Raw genomic sequence first — 11172 nt, 5'->3', positions numbered from 1 at the left:
TAGGTCCTTAACCTGTGCACCATCTGATTCAGAATGCTGGCTTTTCCTGGCTTAAGAATTCAGAAAGGAAAAAAGAAAGAAGAGCTATAATTATAATCCCCCCAGCTCCCGCCCCTGTTGTGAGTATCCACAGGCTTGGGAAGTTTGTCAATGTGGTGGAAGAAGATAGTTGCTGCTCAGTAGCTGCTGCATTGGATATCCATGTGGCCGCTGCTTCTGCTATTGTTCCCCTCTGCCGTAAGGAAAAGGTGCATGTGAAGTCACTGGCTACACAGGACTGTCCTATGTGATGCGATGCCGTGATTCGGCCGTCTCTCACAGTACAGCTTTTCATTCCAGGATAGTCCATTGTGCTGCTGTTTTGGAAGGAGCTTGGCGTGAGCACAGAAAGTCCATACAGCCACCCACAACTTGATCTACTAGTTGTGAACGGAAACTTTTGAACACGTTCCACCAGCAGCACAATGGTACCATTTACTACTTTATTCTCAGGGGAAAACGTTTGCTGTGTGAATAATACCAGGGACTTATGTAAGCCTCTTCATTTTCAGGGAGCCTTATGGATGTTCAGCAAATTCACACAACACCCCTGGTAAGGTAGCAAGGCATTGTCATGCCTTCTTTACAGAGAGAGAACCCAGATCACAGCATCGAATTTTCCCAAGGCCAAGTGGACAATCAGTGGCGTGGACTTTCTCCCAGAGAGACCCATACTCTTCTGCTAGAAAGCACAATTTCCCACCTACAGAAAAACTCCACAGGGTTCTATCCTGGATGTAATACTTGAGCATAACTACTTGGCTTGTTGATACATCTCCCAATGTTGCCTTAACTTGGGTTTTGTCCACATGGATGAAAAGGACACAAGACAAGGGGGGGTACTCATATAGGATAGTGGTGAAGGTTTTGGCATTTCTCACTTGCTTTGCCATTGAGGAATTGTCCAATCTATGTTCACAGCATTTGGGGAGAGGAGCTGAGTATTCCTAAAACCTTGTAATAAAAAGCAAAACAATTCTTCCTACAATGTAGGACAGCTTTGTTGATTTCAACTGCTAGTTAAGAAATAGAGGGAAAGTTTTCAGTATTAAGTACAGGAATTTGCAAATATTTTCTATAATGAGTTGGACTGGGGCCTCCAAAAAGATACCTCTAAGTCCTAACCCTCAGGACCTGTGATTGTGACTTTATTTGGCAAATCAGTCTTTGTGTGTATAATTAAGGATTTTTAGATGAGATCATCCTGCATTTAGGGTAGGCCTAAATCCAATGACAGGCATCCTTAAAAAAGAAAGGCAGAGAGAGATTTGAGACACAGACATGAAAAGGGGAAGACCACGTGAAGATGGAGGCAGAGACTGGAGGTATCCAGCTACAAGCCAAGGGAACTCTGATGATTGCTGGCAATGCAACGGCTGGATGGCATCACTGACTCAATGGACATGAGTTTGAGCAAACTCCAGGGAATAGAGAAGGACAAGGAAGTCTGGCGTGCTGCAGTCCATGGTGTCGTAATGAGTCGGACACGACTTAGTGACTGAACAACATCGGAAACTTGGAGAAAGCAATGGAATGGGTTCTCCTTCAGATTGCCCAGAAGGAGCCAACTCTGACAACACCTTGATTTCAGTCTTCTGGTCTCCAAGACTGTGAGGGAATAAATTCATGTTGTTTTATACCAACCAGCTCGTGGTAATTGGTTATGACAGTGTGAGGACACCAGTACACCTCTTCAATTTTTTCTACAGAATCATATGAATTTTAATTCAATTTAGCTAAATACATATCATACCATATCTTTGTGTGTGTGTGTGTGTGTGTGTGTGTGTGTGTGTGTGTGTTAGAGGTCAATGTAGCTCTAAAGTGGTTGATAATTACTCTTCTAGATAAACAACAATAGTGAATGAAGAACTGCGTCATGCTGACTTGCTCTATTGTGAAAGAAGAGAGGTACCATGAAGGGAAGGAGAGTCAAGAATCAGTGGAGTTTTTCTTACTGACTTACTCTACTCTGTAGTATTAATGCATATATATTCCACTCTTCCAATTTATCCTATCCCCCCTCTCTTCCTTGGTGTCCGTATGTTTGTTCTCTACATCTGTGTCTCTATTTCTGTTTTGCAAATAGGTTCAAGTGTACTATTTTTCTAGACTCCACATATATGCATTAATATTACAGAGTGAAGTTACCCTTAATAACGAAATATATTATTACCCTTAAAAATACATCCCAATATACATTAGGTACAGACAAATACTGGTTGATTCCACTCATTTGAGGTACCTAGAGTAGTCAGATTCAGAGTCAGAAAATATCATAGTAGATGCCAGGGCCCGGCATGAGGGGTGGAGTTTTGGGAACTTAGTGGTTAATGAGGATAGAGTTTCAGTTTAGGAAGGTGAAAAATTCGGGAGATGGATAGTGGTGAGAGTTGCACAACAATGTGAATGTACTTAGTGCCACTGAACTGTGCAGGTAGATATAGTTAAAATAGTATGTTTTATATTTGTGACTTTTACCACACACACACACACACAAATTGAAAAAAAGGAACCAGTTGAGTGAATTCAAGTTCTAATGAAAACAAAGCAATAGTTTTCATACCTTCTTTTCTCTAGGCCACTGCACCACGGAGCATGCATGGCAAGGTGGAGCACAATATGTCTTTTAATAATCATATGGTTATAATTATTATTAATTTAATACCATATGTTACACAAAATTTAACTATTATAAAAATTCATAATATGGAAAACGAATATGCATATGGTATACATCACCCTGGTTTTCTTCCTCTGAAAATATGTGTGCTCTTTCTCTCTCCTCCTCACCCATCCCACCTCACCCCAACCTACCCGGCCTTTTAAAAACTGGAATGGAGAACAGGTCTTTAAGACAGCTTCTAGTTTTTTGGCCTATTTCATTTTCATGAAAGGAATATTTACTGAGTGTTCTGAGATGTAAGTCTTGTTTCTTGCAAGCCTTGGTCAGGTATAAAACTCTCACTAAATACATCTGACATGAGATTACATTTTTGATTAAAGGACAGATGAATAAGAGGTTTAAAGAATCCACCTGCCAGTGCAAGCAGACTTAAGAGAAGCAGGTTTGATCCCTGGGTTGGGAAGATCCCCTGGAGGAGGATGTGGCAACCCACTCCAGTATTCTTGTCTGGAGAATCCCACAGACAGAGGAGCCTGGCTGGCTACAGTCCATAGGGTTGCAAAGAGTTGGACACAACTGAAGCAACTTAGCACGCATGCACAGATGAGTAAACTTTTTGTCAAGTGTCAGATAGTAAATATTTTAGTTTCTGTAGACGTGAGGTCTCTGTTGTTACTACTCAACTCTGCAGGTACAGTGTGAAAGCAGTTACAAACGTGTAAGCATGGCTGTTATAGTATTCTTCTCCTGTGGCACAGCAAATGATCATAAATTTAGTAGCTTAAAACACTCACTTATTATTTCTAATTCAATAGGTTAGAAGTCTGGGTGGGCTTAGCTGAATTTTCCATTTAGGGTCTCACAGGCTGACATGAGAGTGTTGGCTAGATGGGCTTTTATCTGCAGGCTCTGGGGAAGAGTTCACTTCCAAGTTCATGCAGAGTATTGAAAGAACACTAGTTCCTGTTGGTTAGAAGACTGAAGTCTCAGTTGCATTGCTGTATGTTGGCTGGGGCCACGCTCAGCTCTTAGCGCCATCTCTCAGGGCCACCCTTCTGGTCTCCCCCGGTGCTGCTTGCTACCCTTTCAGAGTGTGACTCAGAGGTTACACCCTTTCATCAACACAGGGTCCTACCAACTCTTCCACAACTGTGGGTGGGACAAGGGAGGACCACGGGGGCACGGCCCCATCCACAGCTGTGGCACATGGTGATTCTTGCGGCATTTGCACTCACTAGGCTTTCTCCTCTTTTCACTGTTAAAACTCATTTATCAGACCTGCTGGCTATGACTGACCATCCTCTTTGTCACTACTCCTACCTGACTCACTCTTTATGCTCCCCAGAGCCACTGGTCATGAAGACTGTGGGACTAAACACCCTTGAGTAGGTTCAGAAGGTCTTATTAAATGACAGCATGAAGTCACCTGCAAAGAGCTGCCTCTCTGCTGAACAGGGATTAACTCTGCTGTCTGCGTGCTCAGGTGGGACCTCTGCCCCTACCCCCTGCCCAGGGCACCACCAGGGAAAATGAGGAAGCAGCCTCTGTCCCTCTTCCTCCCCACACACTTCACAATTGTTTCTTGAGGAACTTCCATATTCTTGAGGGGCTTCCCTTTAGCTCAAATGCAAAAGAATCTGCATGCAAAGCAGGAGATGAGGGTTCAATCCCTGGGTCAGGAAGATCCCCTGGAGAAGGGATTTGCAACCCACTCCAGTATTCTTGCCTGAAGAATGCCAGGGACAGAGCAGCCTGGCAGCCTACAGTCCATGGGGTCATAAAGAGTCAGATACGACTGAGCAACTAACACTTTCACTTTCATTGCAGCCTCCTTCCTGAATACAGCTCAGCAGGCCAGGCCCCTTTCTGAGGCCCCTTGCTGGACTCATTGCCCACAATCCTCTTTCTCTTCCATTTTCCTAGGGCAAACACTTGTCCATGCAATGAAGGCAAAGCCTGTGCTGTTGAAGCCACGGCTGTCTTCACTTATAACACTTAACTTTCTCTTCCTGACCCTGGATCTCAGGCCCTGAATATGTGGCTCCTACCCTGGCAGGGGGCTCGTGTCCCAGCTCAGTCACCTCAAGTTGATACTACTGGAAAGATACAGGGGTTTCCTGTTATTATCTGTGCCCAGAATTGTTCTGAGCCTTAGACATTTTTCTTTTCCTATTTTATAAACAAAAGTTTTTTGCCTGACCACCCAAGAAGATTCTGACATGAGCCACCAAGGCAGATGAGACCTCCACCCCCAACTGGGTGTCCTCTCTGAAGATTCATGATGCAGATTCACCTCAGCAAAGAGAATTTATCAAACTTTACCTTCTTTGCTTGTATTATGAGAACGGTGGCCTTATTATTGGTTCTCAAGTTACGGCATTCTGTTACAATATGAACTAGTGTTTCAAAGTAGACATGTATTTCCTCCTACGAATGCTGATACACATCCCTAGGAGCTTTCTTTCCAGCCTTTAGAAAGCCAATGCTATAGAACATAAGGGGAACAAAAGGGAAGATGGACACCACACAGAGAACAACTCTCTGGGATTTAGAGACAAGCAGAGAAGAGTTCCACTGTGAAGCTGCTTTTTCAGATGTTTTCCAAGCTAAACAATGTTCTCAGCAATGGGTATGTGTTCTATCTCAACATTACACCGTGCCCATTATATTTGAAATGGCACAGCTTGGTATATTATGCTGTATATCTTCTGAAATGTAAAAGCTCTCACCTCCACACCATAAAAGCCCTGCTTAATACATTTCTTGTTTCTTAGGCAATTAAGTCAATCTGACTCTCTTCTGCACCAGGCAATCCATTTTATCACTCGCCATTAGTGGATCCTTGAGGAGCAACATAAAGACCTCCAGTCCACAGAGCCAGTTGCAGGAATATGTGTGAACTCAGACACGCCCAGCCAGTGGCCGGGGAGGGCTCTGCATGTGCATTTTGGGTGTGGGAGTGGACCTGGTGGAATTTTGCCAGAGACACAGAGATCACAGCTAGCAGTGCTCTCTTTTGAACTTGACCATTTAAAAATTTTACCTTTCCTTGAGCAGTATTGAGAGCTAATAAAATATATCATAATCCCAGGGTGTGAACAACCATGAGACTTCCATCACTCCAGCTCAGCAGAGGCAAGGAAAAAAACCATGACAACCCAATTGACATATAAGAACAGGCATCATTCCTCAGGCAACTCAACTCTGCGTGGTCTTGTCTGGTTTGGTACCACAGAGTGCCACTGTTTGGTTTAATACTGCTGATCTCGCCTTTCAGAGGCACATGCAAACACAGGCTAAGACTGTGCCCGTCAGGACTGACCTGAAAGAAAGGCAGAGGAAAAGATGGTGTTACTGACTCCCTTTCATGTTCACAGAATCCTGTGAAAAAGGAGCAGAGAGCTTAGTCGTTGTTTCAAGCCCCTGAATATTACCGTGACCAGGATATGTTGGGTTCTGCTCAGTATTTGATTTGAGTTTCCATTATTTTAGCAGTAAACAAAGTAATATCTTGATGAAGGTGAAAGAGGAGAGGGAAAAAGTTGGCTTGAAATTCAACATTCAAAAAACTAAGATCATGGCATCTGGTCCCTTCATTTCATGACAAATAGATGGGGAAACAATGGAAACAGTGAGAGACTTTATTTTGGGGGGCTCCAAAATCACTGCAGATGGTGACTGCAGCCATGAAATTAAAAGACACTTGCTCCTTGGAAGGAAAGTTATAGCAAACTTAGTGTATTAAAAAGCAGAGACATTACTTTGCTGACAAAGGTCCATATAGTCAAAACTATGGTTTTTCCAGCAGTCATGTATAGATGTGAGAGTTGGACCATTAAGGAGGCTGAGCACTGAAGAACTGACATTGACGCTTTTGAGCTGTGGAATTGGAGAAGTCTCTTGAGAGTCCCTTGGACTGCAAGGAGATCCAAACAGTCCATCCTAAAGGAAATCAACCCTGAATATTCATTGGAAGGACTGATGCTGAGGCTGAAGCTCCAATACTTTGGCCACCTGATGAGAAGAGCTGATTCATTGGACAAGACCCTTATCCTGGGAAAGACTGCAGGCAGGAGGAGAAGGGGGTGACAGAGGATGGGATGGTTGGATGGCACCACTGACTCAATAGACATGAGTTTCAGCAAGCTCCAGGAGATGGTGAAGGACAGGGAAGCCTGTGTGCTGCAGTTTATGGGGCTGCAAAGAGTCAGACACGACTGAAGGACTGAACAACAACAAGATGAAGCAAAAGCTGAGTGAATCACAGGCATTAACATTTTGAAAGCCTTTCCCAACAGAAAGATAGCTAATAACTTTTTAGCCTACATTTTATATGAGGAAAAACAAATGCTTCAATAAAGTGTCCCAAATTCTTAGAAGAATCAGAGACACCAGTGACTTCAGTGTCTCTGGCCCAGTTGAGCAGTTTCGGCCTTGGCAGCAGTCCCACTGACAGGACAGAGGGCTCTTTGGGAAGACAGAGGCTATTTGAAAGGCGAGTATTATTCATAAATTATCTACAAATGGTCCAATTCCTACAAGTCCCAAGTCGCTTAGATTTTCAGAGGGGAAATTTTAATCACAGATCATTTCAGGTTGATTTTGTATAAGCTGAGGACAATTTTGAGAATTCAAAAGACCAAAAAAAGGCAAAACAGTCTCTCCTGGGACTGCTCAGGAGACTTGTCCTTGCTTGTGATGTGCTAGTTAATTACCATCTGCATTTTGCTTTATAATTCACAAAGCCCTTTTCTCGGACTCTCAGAGGCCTCACCCTCTGCACCTGGCAGGAGCTGCTGAAAACATCCTCCAGGGAGAGAACCAATGGTTAATTTACCGTTGGAGCATACCTAGCTAGTTAGCTGTTGGCACAGGTTAGGTATTCGAGACTAAGTATTAGAGTTCCAATTCTACCTGTCTTCCCTAAGCATTTCCCCACATCAGAAGCTGTGTCTGATCTACAGGTAGCCAACTCCCTGCCTTCTTCCTCTCTCCCTTCCTCCCTCCCTCCTATCCTTTTCCCCTCCTCCCTCTCACTCTTCTCTTCTTCCTTCTATCCTTCCACCCTTCCATCATCCCTTTCATTGTTTCTTCCATTTATCCAATAATTGTTTATTTGGCCTTCACTATGTGCCAGCTGGCTTCCCAAATGGCTCAGTGGTAAAGAATCCACCTGCCAATGCAGGAGACATGGGTTCAATCCCTGGGCTGAAAATACCCCTTGGAGGAGGAAATGGCAACCCACTCCAGTATTCTTGCCCAGAGAATCCTATGAACAGAGAAGCCTGGCAGACTATAGTCCGTGGGGTTGCAAAGAGTCAGACACTACTGAGTACTGAGCACACACACACGTATGTGCCAGCCATGGGATTAGGTGTTAATCAGAGATCAAAACACAGTTCCTTCAGATGACAGTGGAGGAAAAAGTAGGACCTGAACCAAACCCTCCCTTATCAAGCTCATAGATTTTAGCACATGAGAATCCATATAATCAAAGAAAAAATCCTCTACCATCTCTATTTCCACAATGATGAATGTAAGACTCTAGGGAAAGATGATCTGCCTGAGGTTATAAAACTACAAGCAAAGTTGGTGGGGGATTCTTTGTTGGGTCTTTAGACAGAATGGCCATGATTCTTCCGGGTATGTTTTTGGTTTAGTTGAGGAAAACAGAAGAGACAGAGGAATGGTCATGTGTTACTAGGCCTATTCAATGAACTGCAGCTGAAGGAATGGCTTTGAATCATAGACAATGTTTGCTCAAAGTAGGCATTTGATGATTTTAGAATAAGTGATCCAGAGGATGGTTAAGAAAGAGTGTTCATCCTTGCCCTGGTTCATTGACTCATATGCATAAAATACATAAAAACAAGCTAAGAAATATTTACCTACAGGAAAAATGACTGATATAGCAAGAAAATCATAGGAATATAGGTATGTTATTCATTTAGAAGGCCAATTGCTGGCCTAATATATAGTTGTAAAATTGATTTACAAATTAATTCTCTAGGATGAATAATACCGTGGTGATTCTAGTAATGTTGATTGCCACAAATGTAAGAATGCAATAATAAACAAAGTCGGACAAAGCTCAGAGAAGGCAATGGCACCCCACTCTAGTACTCTTGCCTGGAAAATCCCATGGATGGAGGAGCCTGGTAGGCTGCAGTCCATGGGGTCGCTAAGAGTTGGACATGACTGAGCGACTTCACTTTCACTTTTCACTTTCATGCATTGGAGAAGGCAATGGCAACCCACTCCAGTGTTCTTGCCTGGAGAATCCCAAGGACAGGGGAGCCTGGTGGGCTTCCGTCTATGGGGTCGCACAGAGTTGGACACGACTGAAGTGACTTAGCAGCAGCAGCAGCAGCAGGACAAAACTAGCTAACCCCGAGTCTCTCAGTCTCTAGCATATATTGAAATTACCTCGAGGGTTTGTCAAGACTTGCATCAGGAGGCTCACCCCCAGAGTTTCTGATTCAGGAGGTCTGAGAATTTGCATTTCTAATAAGATCCCTGGTGGAGTTGAGCTGCTCCTCCATCTGGGACCACAGGGAGAACCCCTGAGTAGAAATGGGCTTGAGAAAGACCATAAACGGTCAAGGCAGAGCAAAAAGAACATGACTGAGTCAGGGGGCATCTGGTGTCTGGGACTTTGAAAACTACAACTCTTGTGAGGTACAACTCCAAGTGCCAAAGTTAGAAAAGAAAAGACATTTTCTAAAGCAACAAAAAGACATTAAATATTTTTGATGAGAAGCAAGGTGGATCTCAGAGGAGGGCATGGCAACCCACTCCAGTGTTCCTGCTGGGGAATCCCAAGGGACAGAGGAGGCTGGCGGGCTGCAGTCCATAAGGTCACAAGGAGTCAGACAGAACTGAAGCGACTTAGCACATGTGCACGCATGGTGGATCTCACAACCCATGTTTCAGAAAGATAACTCTAATGACAAGGTAAGGGCTCTAGGTCTTTTTGAAAGCAGAAGAATTCGTCTGGGTGGAGTGAGTGAAAGTCACTCAGTCGTGTCCGACTCTTTGCGACCCCATGACTATATGGTCCATGGAATTCTCCAGGCTAGAATACTGGAGTGGGTAGCCGGGGTCTGTGGCTATTCTGTATAATTTTGATACAGTAAACTAAATGAGATAGAGAAATTAAGTGACATGATGCAAAATAAACTGATATTATGATTTAAAAATACACTATTATCATATAACAATACTATTGATTTCTTATTAAAATATTTTTAATTTAAGCTCTCTCTCTCTATATATATATACTTTTCATAAAAAATTTTCAAAAATACAAAAAAGAGAAAAGAAAGTTAATAACCCAAACTTCCATACCACCAGGAAAACACTAGTGTATTGTATTGTGTATTGTCTCCATCTTTTTAATGCACAAGAGAATTTCATTCTCTGTTGTGACCATACTATAGATAAAAGGTTTTCTTCCTATTACTTTATGAAATTTATTTTCTTAAGTCATTGTAAGCTCTTGCTAAACACAATAGTTGCACATGAGTATTCTATAGCAGATACTGATGTTTGCCTATATAACAGTCATATTCCAGATTTTTCCATGCCTGATTTCCAACATTTTTAGGCCAACACTTCTATTATTTGAATTAAGTAAATCTTGACTAGTATTAAAAAAGAATCATGGTAGTTCCTTCTTGCTGGTAGTTGATTTAATGGCTGTTACTTTAACAAAGTTTTTATTTTGACAAAGTTCTCCAAGATGGAAGCTGACTGAATAATGATCCCCCAAGTCATAAGATCCTAATCCCTGGACCTGTAAATGTTACATTATTTGGAAGATGGCTCTTTTCAGATGTGATTAATTTAAGCATCTTGAGAGAAGTCAGTTTCACTGAATTATATGGGTGAGCCCTAAATGCCATCACAGGTGTCCTTACAAGAAAGAGGCGGAGCTTACTTCTATAGCACATGTACTAAAATCGAAACAATACAGAGATTAGCATGGCCCCTGCACAAGGATGTCATGCAAATTTGTGAAGCATTCATATTTTAAACAAGGGGTGGGGCAGGCAAAGGGAGATTTCACTCAGGCACACAGAAGAGAAGGTGATTTGAAAATGGAACAAAGAGAGATTTGAAGGTTGGAGTGATGTGGCCACAAGCTGAGGAATCCTAACAGCCACCAGAAAGTGGAAAAGGAAGGAATGGGCTCTCCCCTAGAACACCCTGAGAGAGTATGGCCCTAATGACACCTTAATTTTGCCTTAGTGATGCTGATTTTGGACTTCTGGTCTCCAGAACTGGACAGAATACATTTCTGTTGTTTTATGTCACCATGTTTGGTGTCTGCAGGCAACTAATGTAGATCAAACCCTTCTTGAAATGTTCTGTCCCAATTCTGGTTAAATAGACATGGTCTATCAAATGGAAGGGTCCTCCTGGAAAGACTGTCTTACTCTTAAAAAGAAATACATGGTGGGAGGGAGTCTTATTTCTTCTTCCAGATGTTGTTGCCCCTACATACA

At 42.7% G+C, this 11172-nt stretch overlaps 1 non-coding gene across 1 annotated transcript; it reads left to right on the top strand.

Annotated features, from left to right (window-relative positions):
* Positions 1–10596: 10596 nt before the first annotated feature.
* On the top strand, positions 10597–10700 carry LOC112443061 (U6 spliceosomal RNA). Its single transcript, XR_003031336.1, has one exon. It is a non-coding gene; the product is annotated as a U6 spliceosomal RNA (small nuclear RNA).
* The last annotated feature ends 472 nt before the right edge of the window (positions 10701–11172 follow it).

The sequence above is a fragment of the Bos taurus genome, chromosome 20 (assembly GCF_002263795.3).
Source record: "Bos taurus isolate L1 Dominette 01449 registration number 42190680 breed Hereford chromosome 20, ARS-UCD2.0, whole genome shotgun sequence".
Taxonomy (NCBI): Eukaryota; Metazoa; Chordata; class Mammalia; order Artiodactyla; family Bovidae; genus Bos; species Bos taurus.
The sequence above is the reverse complement of the archived record's forward strand: the minus strand, read 5'-3'. Positions and strand labels throughout refer to the sequence as shown.